The sequence below is a fragment of the Halichoerus grypus genome, chromosome 5, assembly GCF_964656455.1.
Source record: "Halichoerus grypus chromosome 5, mHalGry1.hap1.1, whole genome shotgun sequence".
In the NCBI taxonomy this organism is placed as follows: Eukaryota; Metazoa; Chordata; class Mammalia; order Carnivora; family Phocidae; genus Halichoerus; species Halichoerus grypus.
Window position 1 is genome coordinate 146337008 of NC_135716.1, and position 19184 is coordinate 146356191.

General features: G+C 41.7%; 1 long non-coding RNA gene across 1 annotated transcript in view; it reads right to left on the reverse strand.

Moving 5' to 3' along the window:
- Positions 1-836: 836 nt before the first annotated feature.
- Positions 837-19184, reverse strand: part of LOC144381930 (uncharacterized) — a 31154-nt gene continuing 12806 nt past the window's right edge. The window contains exons 2-4 of the long non-coding RNA XR_013448191.1: positions 9126-9276; positions 1454-1600; positions 837-1351 (exon numbers count right to left, since the gene is read on the reverse strand). This is a non-coding gene — a long non-coding RNA (uncharacterized LOC144381930). The remainder of the gene's footprint in view (positions 1352-1453; positions 1601-9125; positions 9277-19184) is intronic.

Here is a 19184-nt window from a genome sequence, read left to right on the forward strand (position 1 = left end):
CCATGGGTTGTTATGTGGTAGAGAGAAAAGATAAGTGAAAATCTCGCAAGAGTAATCACTAATAAATTATAACTATTATTAGTGTTATACCCTGGAACCAAAGGGTTGGTTCTGCCCAATTTTTGAACCAGTCCTGCCTGACCAATGTAGGGGTAGACTGCCTTACATCTAGTAGCAGGTGGGACCAAGAATTAGACCTGGTTTTGGATAGGCCAGGCTGATTCAGTGTGTATGACTTGTCTTCAGCTGCAGTTCTCCCACTTAATACACCTGTTGCATGGTTGTCAGCCCGCATAATTCCTACTAATCCTAACCTGGGTAGGGAGTGGGGATGGATCCTGCTCCTTATTTTAGCCACGAGCTGGTATAGAGCTGTGAACAGAATGATAACCCAGAACCACAGTGTTCCTCCCATGAGACTCTTTTCAATGGCATTTGCTGATTAGACTGGCTGCCATTTTCACCTGCTAAATTGGAGTTTCTTCGCATACCACCTATCCACACTGTGTCTGAGCTTATCACACCCTGAACATTGTGCACAGGTCTGAGAAGATACTCAGCCTTCTCCTGACTAGGTCTCTACTTTTCTCTTCCTCTAGCCCAAGAGAGAAGGGAAAAGAAATGGGTTGACATTATTAGATACTAGGCAGCTTTACATATGCATTCTTGCTTAGTTTAATCCTAACAATTATATGAGGTAGGTCTTATTTTTCATTTTCCTTCTAATGATGAGAAAACCAAGGCTCAGAAAGGTGAAGTAATTTGCTCAGAATCACATATAAATCAAGGGATGGGGTGAGATTTTGGACCTAGATCTTCGCTGCTAAAGTCCACATTCTTTTCATTAGAGACTAGGTGTTCATTCTGAGACCCTCGGCTCAAGGCCCATGGAAACACTTTCATTGGAGTTGGGGAATTCCTCTAGTCCATTCTTTCTTAGGGTCTTGCTTTCATATCTGACTCTGCCTTCTTGTCTTGCTCCATTTGCATATAGTAATCTTCTTTCCATCTTCCAATCCAAATACCACAGACTGGGAGTCTTAAACAACAGACATTTATTTTTCTCACAGTTCTGGGGGTGGGAAGTCTAAGATCAAGGTATCTGCAGGTCTGATTACTCCTGAGACCTCTCCCCTTGGCTCCAGGTGGCCGCCTTCTCACGGTGTCTTCACATGGTCGTTGCTCTGTGCACGTGGGCCTCTGCTGTCTCTCTGTGTCCAGATTTCCTCCTCTCATAAGGACACCAATCAGATTGGATTAGGCCTACCCTAATGGCCTCATTTTAACTTAATCACCTCTTTAAAGTCCCTGTTTCCAGATAGTCACATTCTAAGGTTCTAGGCTTCAACATCTGAATTTTGGTGGGAAAGGAGAAACACAGTTCAGTCCATCATAGGGTTCTAAGTAATAAGCAACAAAAATGGACTCACCGAAGGGCACCTGGGTGGCTCACTCGGTTGAGGGTCTGACTCTTGGTTTCAGCTCAGGTGGTGATCTCAGGGTTGTGGGATTAAACCCTGTGTCGGGCTCTGGGTTCAAGCAGGGAGTCTGTTGGAGATTCTCTTTCTCCCTCATGCACTCTCTCTCTCAAATAAGTAATCTTAAAAAAAGAAAGAAAGAAAGAAAAGAAATGGAGTCACCGATTTCAGAAAAAAAATGTATTAAAAAAGGCACTGAGGATTTCACAGAATCACAGGGAAGCCTTGGAAATCAGGCAGGAATGAGAGAGGTGAGTAACCAGCCCACAACACAAATCACACCACAAAACCCGCCTGGTGATGACATGGCTGCCCTGACCAGTGACAATGCCCTCTCTGGATGCTGCCACTGCCCCCCGGAAACGTGGCAGGCCTACTGCTGTTCCCACTCTGCCACTAGAATGAACACTCTATGGCCCCTGATCTTCTGGGTCACCAGCTCTTGATTCAAAATTTCGGGCAAGTGTGTCTGATTGGACAACACATGCCCTTGCCTACCTGCAAGAGAGGCTAGGAAAACAAGCATCTTGTGTTTTCTGCTTCTATATTAGACCCTGTCTTCAACCAAGACTCACAAGGAGTCTTCTAACATAAGGAAGAGGTTCAGACATGGGGCACGCAGAATTACAAGTGTCTGCTACACTCAATAAGGATTTATTGACATTTTTATTTTTTTAATTTTTAAGTAGGCTCCACACCCAAAGTGTGTCTTGAACTAACGACCCCAAGATCAAGAGTTGCAGCTCTACTGGGGCACCTGGGTGGCTCAGTCAGTTAAGTGTCTGCCTTTGGCTCAGGTCATGATCTTAGGGTCCTGGGATTGAGCCCCACATCGGCCTCCCTGCTCAGTGGGGAGTCTGCTTCTCCCTCTCCCTCTGCCCCTCCCCCTGCTCATGATCACTCTCTCTGTCTCTCTCAAATAAATAAATAAAATCTTTTAAAAATAAATAAATGAAGAAATAAAGTCCTTAAAAAAAAAAAAAAAGAGTTGCAGCTCTATTAACTGAGCCAGCCAGGAGCCTCCTATTGAACTTTTAAGATCATGCCTTGGGAATACGAGGGTGACCAGCATCTACCTTTAAGAGTTCCAAGTGTGGGGAAGCCTGGGTGACTCAGTTGGTTCAGTGTCTGCCTTTGGCTCAGGTCATGATCCCGCTCAGTCGGTTAAGCGTCTGCCTTTGGCTCAGGTCATGATCCCAGGATCCTGGGATCGAGTCCTGCCTCTGGCTCCCTGGGGGAGCCTGCTTCTCCCTCTCCTGCTCCCCCTGCTTGTGCTCTCTCGCTGTCAAATAAATAAGTAAAATCTTTAAAAAAGGTGGGGGAGCCATGATTTGTGCTTTTAAGTGCTTATAATCTGGCTGTGGAGAGAAACAGGCCTGCAGTAGGGCTAATGATGTGTTCCTGGAGAAGGTCAGCTGGCCACTCAGACTCATTCCCATAGGCTGGCATTACCATGGTCCAGCATCCTGACAGTCTCAGAACCCGGGTTTTCTGACACATGAAGAATGGATATGTCTCCCAGATTAGAGACAGAACCTTAGATTCACATTAACAAAGCTCAGTGTAACATGCATAGACCAGAAGTCCATTTATTAATCTACAAAAAGAAACTATTTGCAAAGACAATTTAATTTGCAAAGCAGACCAGAACACTCACATCAAAAGATTTGTGCTCTCTCTCTCCCTCCAAACCTGTTACAAGGGAAGCCAAGTATCAAAGCCCAGGAGCCCAGTAGGCCTGGAATTAGAGCAAAGGGTATGAGTCAATCTCAAAAGAGACCCCTCTACTCACTTCAGCTGTTTCTCAACACTGATTGCACATTAGAATCATCTGGAGAGGTTTTTGGCACTCGTGCCTGGGATCCACTGAGATTCTGATTCAGTTGGTCCATGATAAAGCCCAAATAGGAATCTTAATTAATTAATTAACTTATTTTTATTTTGGAATCTTATTTTAAAAGCTGCTAAGGCAGGGACACCTGGGTGGCTCAGTCGGTTAAGCGTCTGCCTTTGGCTCAGGTCATGATCCCAGGGTCCTGGGATTGAGTCCTGCATCGGGCTCCTTGCTCAGCAGGGAGCCTGCTTCTCCCTCTGCCTGCCACTCCCCCTGCTTATGCTCTCTCTCTCTGACAAATAAATAAATAAAATCTTTAAAAATAAAATAAAAGCTGCTAAGGCAAGTCTAACAAGGCAAAGGGCTGCTTTCTAGGTCTTGCCAGGGAAATCATGATGTTTAGGTTGCTTAGCTAAGACTTCTCACCATAGGACAGTGCCTGGAGAGACACTTCTGTGACTTTCCTTTTTTAAGGTTCCATGGTTGACCATCCTCCCTTTCTATTCACACAGATGTTCTCCAAACAGGATATATTACAATTGATGTGGTTTCCAGTTATTACATTGCAGTCAGTTTCTAGGACTGCAGCTTTGAGGATACTCCCAGGTCATCTTGATTGAAATTCTGGGTGTTCCCAAACTTTTCAGTTTTACACATGGGTTCTTAAAATGGCTAATTTCATTTGTGGAGAGTGGATTTTATTTCAGGGGCAATCTTATTTCCAGGCTTTTTGAGGGTGTCCTACTGTTTATCATCAAGCATCCAGATAATAATGCAAGGTTGTAGAAATTCAAAGAGAAAATTTAATTATAATGAGTTCACTCTAACTATATGGACACACCAATTGTTCAATGGAAAGAGTCCGAGAGGTCTGAGTACACATCTTGATTTTGACCTCTTCAGGATATGTGACTTTGGGCAAAAGGCTTTATCACCCTGAGCTTCATCTGTAAATTAGGGATTATCATGCCTAGCTTTTATCATTGTGATGAGTAATAAAGATACTGTATGAAAACTCTTTGGCATAGCATAGGCACTCAATAATATAACCATTACTATTGGTATTATTGAGAGACTCTGCCTCTCAAAAGCTAGGGATTATTTCCTCAGAACCAAACTCCCTCTCTCTTTACTTTTTTAGAGCAGAAATTTATCATGCTTTAAAAATAATGATATAGGGGCGCCTGGGCGGCTCAGTCGTTAAGCGTCTGCTTTCAGCTCAGGTCATGGTCCCAGGGTCCTGGGATGGAGCCCCACATCGGGCTCCCTGCTCCGCGGGAAGCCTGCTTCTCCCTCTCTCACTCCCCCTGCTTGTGTTCCCTCTCTCCCTGTGTCTCTGTCAAATAAATAAATAAAACCTTAAAAAAAAAATGATATAAAAAATAACAATACATGCTCATAAAAAATTCAAGTAGTACAGAAAAAACACAAGGAAGAAAGTAATAGATCACTCTTTAATTCTGACACGCAAAATAACATCTTTAATATTTGATGAAAATCATTTTGGACATCTCTATATGTATTTACAAAGCATAATCAACACATGAAATAAATCCAAAGGGCTCATACTGGGCAAAATATTTCAAATAGAAGATTTAATAAAAAGGTCTTGTTGAAATTAACTTAGGATGGGGCGCCTGGGTGGCTCATTTGTTAAGCGTCTGCCTTTGATCCCGGGGTGCTGGGATCAAGCCCCGCATCAGGCTCCCTGCTCAGCGGAAAGCCTGCTTCTTCCTCTCCCACTCCTCCTGCTTGTGTTCCCCTCTCGCTCTCTTTCTCTATCAAAATAAATAAATAAAATCTTTAAAAAAAAGAAATTAACTTAGGAAATTAAAAAAACAAAAGAAGTTGATAAATGATAGTTATAAGAAGATTATGAAAATAATTAGAGTTGTCTTTTTTTTTTAAAGATTTTATTTATTGGGGTGCCTGGGTGACTCAGATCATGATCTCCAGGTCCTAGGATCGAGCCCCACATCCGGCTCCCAGCTCAGCAGGGAGTCTGCTTCTCCCTCTCCCCCTGCTCGTGCTCTCTCTGTCTGTCTGTCTCTCTTATTTTATTTATTTATGAGAGAGAGAGAGACAGAGAGAGACAGAGAGAGCGTGAGTGCACAAGAGAGCGCACAAGTTGTGGGGGGGGGGCAAACTCCCTGCTCAGCTCCATCCCAGGACCCTGAAATCATGACCTGAGCTGAAGGCAGATGCTTAACTGACTGAGCCATGCAGGCTCCCCTGGAGTTGTCATTTTTTTAAACTATGCCTTTTTTAAAAGATTTTATTTATTTATTTATTTATTTATTTAATTTTATTTTTGAGAGAGAGCACAAGCATGGGGAGGGCGGAGGCAGAGGGAGAGAGAATCTCAAGCAGACTCCATACTGACCACAGAGCCTGACATGGAATTCGATCTCAAGACCCTGAGATCCCAACCTGAGCTGAAATCAAGAATCAGATGCTTAACTGACTGAGCCACCCAGGTGCCTCGAAACTACTCATTTTAGTGTTAGACAACATTGACTGATTATTGTCTGTCATGGTGGGGTGATTCATACTATTACACTTCCCCCATCTCCTCTCTGGTACTGCCTAATTTTTGCTGCTCATTATTTTTACTTTGCCAAGATCCATAGTGTTTACATTTTCTTTTGTAATATAATTCCTCTAGCTGTTTAGGCTTAGTTCTAGATTTCAATGGATACCATTTTCACGATCAATCCTTTATGATAGTTTCTTTTCTTTATTTACATTCATGTCTTGATTAGCTGGATTTCAGCATTAAGAAGTTGTTTTAAGAAGGATGCTGGATTCCTTGAATTCTTTAAATCTTAATGTTGTCTGCCTATTGCTTTTTTATTTAAAATGACAAATAGCTGAGTAAGATAGTCAGAAAAACTGCTTGCTATTTTTGCAACTCTTCTATAAATTTAAAATTATTTTGAATTAAAGAGTTAAAAAATGGGGCTCCTGGCTGGCTCAGTCGGTGGAGTGTGTGACTCTTTACCTTGATGTTGTGAGTTCAAGCCCCATATTGGGTGTAGAGATTACTTAAAAATAAAATCTAAAAAAATAAAGAGTTTAAAAATGCAAAATAATACAATATATTGTTCAGGGATACAAATATGCATTGAAAGTCTAGAAGCAAGTGTTCCTGGCTGGCTCAGTTGGGAGAGCCTGTGACTCTTGACCTGAGGTCATGAGTTCAAGCCCCACATTGGGTGTAAAGCTTACTTTATAAATAAATAAGATTCCTTAAAAAAAAAAAAAAAAACAACTAGAAGCATACATAGGGCAACCTATGGAATGGGAGAAGATATTTGCAAATGACATATCTGATAAAGGTTTAGTACCCAAAATATATAAAGAACTTATAAAACCCAATACCCCCCAAAACAAATAATCCAATTAAAAAATGGACAGAAGACATGAATAGACATTTTTCCAAAGAAGACATACAGATGGCCAATAGACACATAAAAAGATGCTCAACATCACTCATGATCGGGGAAATACATACAAATCAAAACTACAATGAGATATTACCTCACCTGTCAGAATGGCTAAAATCAACAACACACTAAACAACAGGTGTTGGTGAGGCTGCGGAGAAAGGGGAACCCTCTCACACTGTTGGTGGGAATGCAAACTGGTATAGCCATTCTGGAAAACAATATGGAGTTTCCTCAAAAAGTTAAAAATAGAACTACCCTACAATCTAGCAATGGCACTACTAGGTATTTACCCAAAGAATACAAAATACTAATTCAAAAGGATACATGAACCCAATGTTTATAGCAGCATTATCTACAATAGCCAGTTATGGAAAGAGCCCAAATGTCACTGACTAATGAATAGATAAAGAAAATGTGATATACATATACAATGGCATATTACTCAGCCATCAAAAAGAATGACATCTTGCCATTTGCAACGACATAGATAGAGCTAGAGAGCATTATGGTAAGAGAAATAAGTCAGTCAGAGAAAGACTCATGTGGAATTTAAGAAACAAAACAAATGAGCATAGGGGGAAAAAAGAGAAAGAGATGCAAATCAAAAAACGGACTCTTAACTATAGAGAATAAAGTGATAGTTATCAGAGGGGAGGTAGGTCGATGGATAGGTGAAACAAGTGATGGGGATTAAAGGGTACACTTGTTATGATGAGCACTGGGAAGTGCTGAATCACTAAATTGTACACCTGAAACTAATATTACATTGTATATTAACTAACTGGAATTTAAGTAAAAAAAAAAAAGAAGCATACATAGGAATGAAAAACACTGAATTCATGACAGTGAATACTTCTGGATGCTAGGGGAGGGGAAAAAAGGATTAGGCAACTGTGGAAAAGTATATAGGGTCTTTAATTTTATTGGTAGTGTTTCATTTCTTCAGTGGGTTGTGGGAATACAGTATTCATTATATTATTTTCTATAATTTTTTGTATATCTGAAATATTTCATTAAAAATGAAATATGGGGTGCCTGGGTGAGGAAATTGGTTAAGTGTCCGACTCTTGGTTTTGGCTCAGGTCATGATCTCAGGGTCGTAAGACCAAGCCCCGCATCTGGCTCTGTGCTCAGCACGGAGTCTGCTTAGGACTCTCCCTTTCTCTCTGCCCCTCTACTGTGCGTGCATGCTCTCTCTCTCAAATGAATAAATAAATCCTAAAAAAAAAAACAAAAATATTAGGGGCACCTGGCTGGCTCACTCAAGTAGAGAATGAGACTCTTCATCTTGCAGTTGTGAGCCCATGGGGGGCTCAAACTCACAACCCCGAGATCAAGACTTATTTAAGTAATCTCTATACTCAATGTGGGGCTCGAACTCACAACCCTGAGATCAAGAGCTGCATGCTCCACTGACTGAGCCAGCCATGTGCTCTAAAAATAAAATCTTAAAAAAAAAAAAAAAGGAAATACATAGTTCAGTGCCAAAATGAGCCTTACCTTATTCCCTTGTAAAGATTTACACTGAACAATAGCCAAAACTTGAACTACCCTCCCCTTGCTCCTGCCTTTGCTGTAAGGTCAAAAATGTGAGTTGAGGGCAGATTGTAAAGGACCTTGAATGCTTGCACTGTATCCTGAGAGTAATGAGAAGCTGTTAAAAGGTTTCAGCAGGTGAGGGGTGTGGTTAGATTCATGTTTTAGGAAATTGAATCTGGCTACAATGGAGAACAATTGAATGGGGATTGAGAATAGAAGCAAGAACATAAACCAGGAGACTGGCAATAATGCAGAGGAGAGTAAATGGAGTCTCCACCAAGGCAATGGTAGTGGGGATAGTAAGAAAGGGAAAGAAGAGCTAAGAAGGAACTAGCAGCAACAAGATTTGGAGAGTGATTGGATATGTAGTAAGAAGGAAGACTCAAGGATAATGACTCCTCTGAACTTCCTCATGAATGCTCTGTGCACTTAAGTATTTGGCAAAGGGGCACTTGGGTGGCTCAGTCGGTTAAGCATCTGCCTTTGGCTGGTCATGATCCTGGGGTCCTCGCCTCAGGCTCTCTGCTCAGTGGGAGGCCTGCTTCTCCCTCTCCTCCCCACTCATGCTCACTCATCTCCCTCATGCTCTCTGTCGCTGTCTTTGTCTCTCTCTCTCTCAAATAAATAAATAAATAAATAAAAATAAAATCTTTAAAAAATAAAAAATAAAAAAATAAAGTATTTGGCACTTAAGTATATACAGTAGGCTATGTTATTTTGCTTTTTGTATTTATCCTTTGTCTCCTCAAGCTCATTGAGCGCAAGAACTGTCTTTTCTTTGGCTCCTCCACACCACCCATTCCCATGCCTTGTGCCAGAGCTTACCAGAAGTTGGTAGGAGCTGGAGAGGTGCTGAGTAAGATGGTCTGGAGCTAGGAGCAATCATATTCTCATGCTCTGGGAAAGGCTGCTGAGGAAAGGTGAATCCTGGGGCTGGTCGGCTAGGGCAAGCCTGTGAAGAACCAGGAAGAAGAACCTGGAGCAAGAGATGAGTTGAAAGCCAGTATAGGAAAAGTAAGCTGAGAAGGAGAACTTCTTCTTCTTTTTTTTTTAAGTAAGCTTTACGTCCAATGTGGGGTTCGAACTCATGACCTGGATATCAAGAGCCGCATGTTCTATGGACTGAGCCAACCAGGCGCCCCAACAATCCTGATTCTTAATGGTGAATGGGAAGTGCTTCTAATACTAAATGGTGATTCACTGGTTTGATTTAGTTGATTCCAATCTATCGTTAACACCATACAGAGCTTCCTGAAAGCTGAGCCACTAAAATCATACTCTAAACAAAAAATAGCATTTTATTCATTTATTGAGTCACTTATTCAAAATATTATTATTTTTGACAGAGAAAGAGAGAGCACAAGCAGGGGGAGCAGCAGAGGGAGAGCGAGAAGCAGGCTCCCCACAGAGCAGGGAGCCCCATGTGGGGATTGATCCCAGGACCCTGGGACCATGACCTGAGGCAAAGGCAGATGCTTAACAACTGAGCCACCCAGGCGCCCCTCAAAATAATTTTTATTGAGCACCTGTTATCTAACACGCTCTGTTCCAAGTGCTGAATTATGAAACTTAAGATCTACTGGAGAGATGATGATCAAGTATTTACAAGTATGATAAATGATACAAATGAGAAATATAGAGTATTATAAGACCCTATGTAATAGGAATGTCTAATCTTGTCTTTGAGTTGGGAAAGGCTTCCCTCAAAAGTAATGTTTAAGGGCGCCTGGGTGGCTCAGTTGGTTAAGCAACTGCCTTCGGCTCAGGTCATGATCCTGGAGTCCCGGGATCGAGTCCCGCATCGGGCTCCCTGCTCAGCAGGGAGTCTGCTTCTCCCTCTGACCCTCCACCCTCTCATGCTCTCTCTCTATCATTCTCTCTCTCTCAATAAATAAATAAAAAAAAATTAAAAAAAAATTATTAAAAAAAAAAAAGTAATGTTTAAGTTGAAATCTGAAGGATGAGCAGGAGCTAGGTAGATGAAGAGCTGGGGAAATGAGTGGGAAGAGACTGGGAGTGGCATTGGCATGTGGGAAGGCCCAGAGGCTTTAAGGAGCCCAATTTTGTTCAGGGAACTGAAAGGTTCAGTTTCTAATAACTGGAGCACTGAGTATGGGACATGAGACAAAGCTGAAAACTGCTGGGGGTCAGCTCATTTAAGACTTTATGGTCAGGGCGCCTGGGTGGCTCAGCTGGTTAAGCATCTGCCTTCGGCTCAGGTCATGATCCCAGAGTCCTGGGATCAATCCCCACATGGGGCTCCCTGCTCTGTGGAGAGCCTGCTTCTCCCTCTCCCTCCGCCTGCCTGTCTGCCTACTTGTGATCTCTCTCTCTCTGTCAAATAAATAAATAAAATCTTAAAAAAAATAAGACTTTATGGTCATGCTAGAGTATTCACAGCTCCTCTCCCTGGGACTGGCTTTGTTCTGGGTACTAGACATATACAGAATTGAATCAGACTTTAATGTATCTTAATCCTTGGGCACCTGGGTGGCTCAGTTGATTAAGCAGCTGCCTTCCGCTCAGGTCATGATCCCGGGGTCCTGGGATGGAGCCCCCCCCCCCCAGTCCAGCTTCCTGCTCAGCAGGAAGTCTGCTTCTCTCTCTCTCTCCTTCTGCCCCTCCCACTGCTCATTCTCTCTCTCTCTCAAATAAATAAAAAAAAACTTTAAAAAAATGATAAATTAAGTACCTTAATCTTAGGCCTTACATAGGTCATCGGGTGGTGTAGAGACACTTTGACAATGGCAATGCAGCATGATAAATATGATGATAGAGGTAAGAAGAGATTTTCATGGGAATTCACAGGAGAGGTATTTAAGGAGTAAAAATAATTTTTAAAAAAATATTTTAAAAGATTTTATTTATTTATTAATTTGACACAGAGAGAGAACACAAGCAGGGGGAGCAGCAGAGGGAGAGGGAGAAGCAGGCTCCCCGCTGAGCAGGGAGCCCGATGTGGGACTCGATCCCAGGATCCTGGGATCATGACCTGAGCCGAAGGCAGATGCTTAACCGACTGAGCCACCCAGGTGCCCCAGGAGTAAAAATAATTTAATTTTATTTCCTTTTAAGTTATTTCCTATTGCTTCCAAACTCATATTAGATCAGTCAATTGTAGTACTAAGTTTAGATTAATGTTATTTTGGGGCATACAGAAAAATGGTTTAGCCACTTAGGCAACCAAGAAATTGCTAGTACAGTTCTTACTTATGACCTCCATACGACATTTTCCTTTCCTTTTCACAAACTCTCACTCATTCTTTAAGATTCTGCTGAACTCCCCTCTCTCATTTTAGCCCAGGTAGAGTTAGAAATCTGTTTTTTTTTTCTCTGTATTCCCTCTAGACTTTTTTTCCCCACTAGATTTCTTAAGCATAGAGATTTTGTCTTGTTCATGCTTCAGTCAGTGATTTAACAAATATTTATCAAACATCTACTATGTGCTGGTCATCAGGATAGGTGCTGCAGATTCATTGATAACCTGGATAAGACTCAGTCCTTGCTCTTACAGAGCTATAGCCCAGTACAGAAGGCAGACAACTAAGTGGGCAAGAACAGTAGGTATGACAAATGCTATGATAAGGAAAAGTATAAAGTGCCACAGGGGACCCAGAGCAGGGGTACCTACCTTACTAGGGGTATAATGGAAGGCTTTCAGAAGGAAGTAATTTAAGCTAAGAACTGAAGGATAGGCATGAATTAGTCAGGCAAAGTGGCAGTCATGGATCCAGAGCTGAGAGAGAACACAACACATTTAAGAAACTGAAAGAAATAAAAAAAAAAAAAAAAAAGAGGGGCGCCTGGGTGGCTCAGTCGGTTAAGCATCTGCCTTCGGCTCAGGTCATGATCCCAGAGTCCTGGGATCGAGCCCCGCATCGCGCTCCCTGCTCAGCGGGAAGCCGGCTTCTCCCTCTCCCTCTGCCAGCCGCTCTGCCTACTTGTGCTCTCTCTCTCTGTCAAATAAATAAATAAATAAATAAATAAATAAATAAATAAATAAAAAAGAAAGAAAGAAAATGAAAGAAGTTTACAGAACACTAGAGCTAGTAGAGATGCGCGGGGGGTGGCGGGGGGGCGGGGGTCAGGTAGAGAGAAAAAGAAGGGAACAATTAGAGATAGGTGTTTAACATGATGGTGTACACATAGAAAACACTATGTAAATATTTGTTTGATGAATGAATGAGCCATTCCAAAACCTGATAAAGTGAGACCTTTGGGAAAGCCAAGTTTGTGTGTGATTTTGTTCCCTTGTTCTCTGGGAGGCATTGTAGTATGTTGGTTAAAAGCCTGTTCTCTGGCACCAGCTGCTTAGATTTGAATCTTGGCTTTCACAATTAATAGCTGAGGTCACCCTAGACAAATTACATAATCTCTTTTGTGTCATTTACCTTATCTGTTAAGTTAGAGAAGATAATGCTTCTTAGGATTGTTGTCAAGATTAAACGAGTTAATACTTGTAAAGCATTGGAACAGAGCCTAGAACTAAGCACTGTGTAAGTGTTTGCTATTATTCATCCATTCATCAAAACATTTATTGCGGGCCAAGTATTGTGCTAGATGCTGTGTAAATAAGATGTGGCTCCAGTCATGGAGGAGGACCATAAAATCTGGTGAGGAAGAAAATTCATAAATAAGTAATTACAACACAATACCATCATATGAGGTGATGGGGTAAGTGCTGCAGAATTGAAGGAGAGAGAGAGACTCATTCTCTCCAAAGAAGCCAAGGGAAACTTCAGAGGGTAGAATGCATTTAAGTTGGGTGACACAAAATGAACAAATTGCCAGCAAAGAAAGGCAATAGGATTTATCAGGCCAAGGAAGCACCATGTTGGAAAGGTTTAATAGGATGCAGGCCTAAAGCATGTTTAGCAAATGGCAAGGAGCACTTGAGCATCTATTTTGGTCTGTGTAGGCATTTTTTATAAGTTATTTCCTTTACTTTTCATAAAAACTGCTCCTTGTGTGCCTCTTCCTCTTAAAACTTATATAGTCCTTACTGTTGCAGTGACTTTATATATATTAACTATATATACTTATGACAACTGTGTGAAATAAGTACCATTATTATTGCCATTTTACAGATGAGGAAATTGAGGCCAAAAGGTCAAGTTCATCATTCAAAGTCATACAGCATTGAAGCAGCAGTGCCAAAATGCAACCTCACAGTTTGACTCCAGAATTTGTGCTCTTAACCACTATTCTTATTCTGCCCCCTCCATACTCCCATCCACTAGTTGTTTTTGATCTGCTATGGACGTAGAAACTAGATGTCCAAACTTGTTGGAACTGCATGTAGAGTTAAGAGTTGAAAGTCACATTTGGGAGCAAAGTGCATGCATAAACTCTACAGCATATGTAGTCTGCACAAGACTGAGCACAAAATGCTTAAAAATAACTCCTTTCCCTCCGACTCTCCCACTTGCTGTAGCCAGCAAAGGTGGGGGTGGGGGAGAGGTGGATGTTTATTGAATTACACAGGATGTCTCAGGCCACACATGTGTCTCTGGGGGTCCATTTTAAATGTGGATCCTCCAATCAGCAAGCTGCTTTTCTCTGGAAACAAAAAAAGGTTTAAAATACTCCCTTTACTGTAGGGGAGGACAAAAATGGGCAGAAAATTGCAACACAGACAAGACGTGACAAAAAGAGTTAGGATTATCTAGAGCTAGGCAGAGCCAAATTAATTCACAAAGAGATACATCAGTTTCAGGGGACGATGAGGAATAAGAAAGGAGAGCTTTGCTGACTTACTGGAGGAAGCAAACTTCCTCAGAAATATGATTGATTAAGACTGTATGTAAAGTGAACCCTTAGCAAATGCAACCATGGAGATTTAGATTAAAGGTCCCAGACAAGAGAATCAGCAAAACTTAGGCAGTATAGTAAGAAAGTCCAAATCAGACCTGAGGCATTCACATTAGTTAAGAGCTTTCCCTAATTTTTTTTTTTTTTTTTTTTTTTATGGAGGAGGAACTGAAAGTCTAAACCAGAACCTATTAAACTACCTTTGAAGATCTTATACAGATTTATGTGTAAGTCAATGGGCAGTGAACTGTATACTCTCATTTCAGACCGCAAGTTCAGTCTTTCTTAGTGAACCCTTATAAGACCTTCATAAGGTCTCTAGTTAAAAAAAAAAATCCTTCTATGTATGACCTATAGGTAGCAATCTGCATGGCTAGACCCTACCTGATGTGTAGTTAAAATTCTGGCTCCCTGGGTGGGCAAAAAGAGGAGAAGACCTCTTTTTAGTCTGAGTGTAACATAACGAACACAAACTTCCTGACAACTCTGAGGACGTTCAGAGTTCTTGCTTTGTGAAATTGCTTGAAAGCTAGATTCTGGATAGGTGAATTTATAGCAACATTATGTCCCAGATTTTTGAAGACAGCCCAGATTTGAAATGTCCTATCTTGTTGTAACGGTAAGTATGCTTATAAACTTGTGCTCTCACGTATCCTAATTTGGATAGAGAGGAAAATATGGGCATGATATAAGTGATACTTTCTTGGACTTAATGATAAGGATAAATACCAGAAGGATGTTATGCTTGGGTTTAGAGAGATAACAGTGCTAAGAGTATTCCTAAGAATACTTGCTATATACTTGCTAACAGGGTGTAAAAAAGCTGTTTTGGATGTGAAAGAGGCTGGAAGAAACTCCTGCAAAATTGAGGATGTTGTATGTGCCGTTTGGAGATAATAGAAAAGTCCAAGAGAGAGAAATTTGGGGACAAAATAAAGAGAGTCTGCTCCTAGTGAAGGTCGGTTGTGTCCCCATGGAAGAGGAAAAGTTTGAGAAAGCCAGAAGGACAGAGAAAGTGAAAGAAAGTTATACAAAGGCACAGAGGGAGAGAGAGAAAAAAAGAGAATAGCATTAAAAGAGTTTAGAGAAAATCTTAAAAGAGACTCAGGAAGGTAAGAGAGAAGGCGGGGTGGGGGGGCGTGGAGAGGAAGAACGGCTAGGGAGAACCAGAGCATTAGAGTGAGGATGGGGTGGGGGTGGGCTGAGTTAGAGCAAGCAAGCCGGCAAGGGCGAGAGAGACAAAGGGGAAGCTTGGAGTTTCTCTCAAGATTGTGAAAGTCTGGGGGAGAGTTGGGAGAGATCTAAGGCTCGGAAAGGATTCTGGAACTGGACCAAGGACTGTCCAAACAAGAAAAACTCAGAGCTGCATTTACTGTCTGCTAGAACTGGTGATCCCTCCAGGGATCCCCTAGAGAGCTTCACCCTCCCCAAAGTTGTAAGGGACCTTGGGTCATATCCTCCCGGGAATTTTGGATACCCAGCCAGATGTTTTGTTGATGTTGTCTAACTTTAAGGAACTCTCTCTCTAAAACATTGTCGACTTGCAAGGTGGGGGTACTTAGTGGTTTAAAAGGTGTGTTTCTTAGGTTCTTGGGAAACATCAAAGTAAGTAAAGCGTGGAAGTCCCCACTTCTTCCCAAATCTGGGACTCCTATGCTACCAGCCAGTATTTAATTTTTGAAGGAAACTACATTTGTAGTTACTACAGCCTTTGCTCAGAGATTCTGAGAAGCCTGCCCTTTTTAAAGCTTGGAAATGTTTAGTTGGTTTTCTCTCCCACATAACAGCGCAGTGGAATTTAGGACAAACCCTTTAAAAATCAATTTGGCAGTATATATTAATTTAAAATTTTTTTTTAATTTAAAAACTTAAAAATTTTCACACTACTCAATATAGAAGTCCCACATTGAGAATTTTCTCCTAGGAAATGGCCTCATAGTGCTTTATACATTTATGCAAAAGGCATTATTTGTAATAGCAAAAAATTAGAAGTCACTTAAATGCCTAACAATAAGGGACTGGTTAAGAAAATTCAGGTACCTTCTCTTATATATTTTGGAGCTGCTAAAACTATATTTACAAAATTCTTAGTGATGTGGAGAAAAAAGATAAAACATCAGGTAAAAAACTACATACAAAGTGTGATCTAAACTATGTTAAAATGCATATTTAAAAAAGGACTGGAAGGAAATATGCCAAAAAATTGCTTAGATTAGGGATCATAAGATAGTGGGGTTGTGGTCTATTATTGTTATTTTCTTCTTCTTCTTCTTTTTAAGATTTTATTTATTTATTTGACAGAGAGAAAGACAGTGAGAGAGGGAACACAAGCAGGGGGAGTGGGAGAGGGAGAAGCAGGCTTCCCACTGAGCAGGGAGCCTGATGCGGGGCTCAGGGCTCTATCCCAGGACCCCGGGATCATGACCTGAGCCAAAGGCAGATGCTTAACCAACTGAGCCACCCAGGTGTCCCTTGTTATTTTCATCTTATGTTTTCTTACATTTTCCAGATTCTGCAAAGAGCATGTAATACTATTATGATTGGAAAAAAATAAAAGTTTAGTTTTAGAAGTTTAAGAAATCAGAGAACTAAATGTTTGCAAACATACAAATCTTTTAGTTGAAAGTAATTTTACAAAAGTAATTTTACAAAAACAATTGTTAAAAGAAATGACATAAAACTTTTATTTTTATTTTATTTTATTTATTTAATTTTTAAAGTCATTTTTAAAAATTGAATTAGTACTGGGGCACCTGGGTGTGTTTGTAATGGGAGGTAATATGAACCAACGGTTATTCAAATTTACTTTCCACTTCTTCCACCTCTCACCAAGAGAAAGATTAGAAAGGAAACAGCAATGTCACAATCAGAACTCCCTCTCTGAAGCAAGAGTGGACCATGACCTTACCTTTAACCTGTTTCCTAGACATTATTTGGAAGTAGGCCAGAGTTTCACCTAAACCCTCCTTTCCCTCTGGATCCCTTTAGAAGGAGATGTCTATAAAGTCAAGGGCAGATAACTCAAAATTATTTTAGCCCTTATCAAGGTTTAACTTTCTAAAAAGTTATCATAATTCTTGTATTGAAGACCAACCTGTAACTACACTTCAACCCTAACCAGACAGTTCTAGGGGGAGAATGCAATAATAGACAGTCTTGAGGTCCTGTTACTATGGTTCCCTTAACAAATCAGTCCATAGAGTCCAAACAGTTCCTTCTGGGATAAGGAAGGATACATGCACAGCAAGGGTTAGAGAAAATAGATCAGGACCCACTCCATCCCAGCATGTGTCAGTCAGCCTTTACTGGTCTTCTGCTTAGGTCCTAAGAGGCAATATCCAGGTGGAGGTGGGAAGAGGTAACTCCTTATAAAGTAAGACACAGTAGGAAGGCATCTAGCAAGGCAGTCCTATAGGAAAATGCTTAGGCATGACACTCTTTCTTTTTTTTTAAGATTTTATTTATTTATTTGACAGAGGGAGAGATAGCGAGAGAGGGAACACAAGCAGGGTGAGTGGGAGAGGGAGAAGCAGGCTTCCCACTGAGCAGGGAGCCCGATGCGGGGCTCGATCCCAGGACCCTGGGATCATGACCTGAGCCGAAGGCAGACGCTTAAAGACTGAGCCACCCAGGCGCCCGACACTGTCTTTCATACACAAAAAATTATGTTCTCTCCCCCATCTTAATCCCAACAGAGGAACCCCACCAGAAAGATTCTTCTCTGGATCTCCTAAAAGAACAAGGAAAAAACAAACAAACAAGAAAAAGAAAAACTTGGGGCACCTGGGTGGCTCAGTCCATTAAGCATTTGCCTTAAACTTAGGTCATGATCCCAGGGTCCTGGGATAGAGTCCCACATCAGGCTCCCTGCTCAGCGGGGAGTCTGCTTCCCCCTTTCCCTCTTCCTGCCACTCCCCCTGCTTGTGCATGCTCTTTCTCTCTCTCTCTCAAATAAATAAATATCTTTAAAAACAAACAAACAAAACAAAAGGACAGATCTTGTTGTTAAGAATATCCAAAAGGGACTGACTGGAAGGGGCTGCCCCCTCATGAGGGGCCAGAGGTGGCGACAGTGTAGATGTTTACCATCACAGAGCTTTGACTGCCTAACCGAAGGAACAGGGGCATTCAATAGGGTACTGCAGTCAGATGACAGATGGCCCAGTCTTGCTCCTTGGCTCCTAGTATTAATCCATTAACATTGAGGGCAGCTGGAAGAGGTCCCCTCTGGGCTCAGCTTTCAAATCACAGTCTCCTGCACAGCCATTATGCTCTTCTATAATTCAGGCCCACCCCTGGCATGGGAGGCAGGTAGTGACCTGGCATAATGACCAAGTCAAACACGGGGAATGGCAAGGTAACTAGTAACTCAGTAGGAAAATGACTGCCCACCAAACTGCTGTTCCAGCATAATATATCCAGATATGAATCTTGCAGTTTAAGAGATTTGTGCATAGTTGCAGAGGCCCTTGCCACTTCTCAAGGGATCATAAATAAATCCTCAGCCTGCCTGGATAACCAAGTTGTCCATTTACCAAGCCTATGCCATCGGGTGGGGTGCAAGATAAAGGGTTTTATTTAGCAAAAGGTTAGCCCTTGTCTCCAAGTCCATGCACTGTAAATGCTGGACCTTTGGAAAACTGGTAGCTTTGACCTTTCCTTTTTGTTGGAGCCAAGATCACAGAGCTTCCCCTACCAGATTCAGTTGTAATTCTTTTTCTTGGTTTTCCCAAATTGTAATTGTTAATATCTAGATCTCATACCTGACTTTCATTTGTCTTGGAAAAGTCCCATTCAGAGGCTCAGAGATCAGAGGAGCAGTCCCACTGAGGACCAGTGATTAAGGCCTGACCATCAACTATGTCCAAACTGTCAGTTATCCAGAAAGCCCTTAGTATCAGGCAGCCAGAAAGGCTGAAGAACCAAAGGATTCCTGGGTACACAGCTGCTCACCTGTGCACTGGGGACAGTGACGGAGGGGGGCGGGGGTGTCTGTATGGGGGGGGTGGATCTTGAGTACTTCCTGGTGTAGAGATCAACCTGCATGGTACAGTGCACAGGATGCATGGCTCC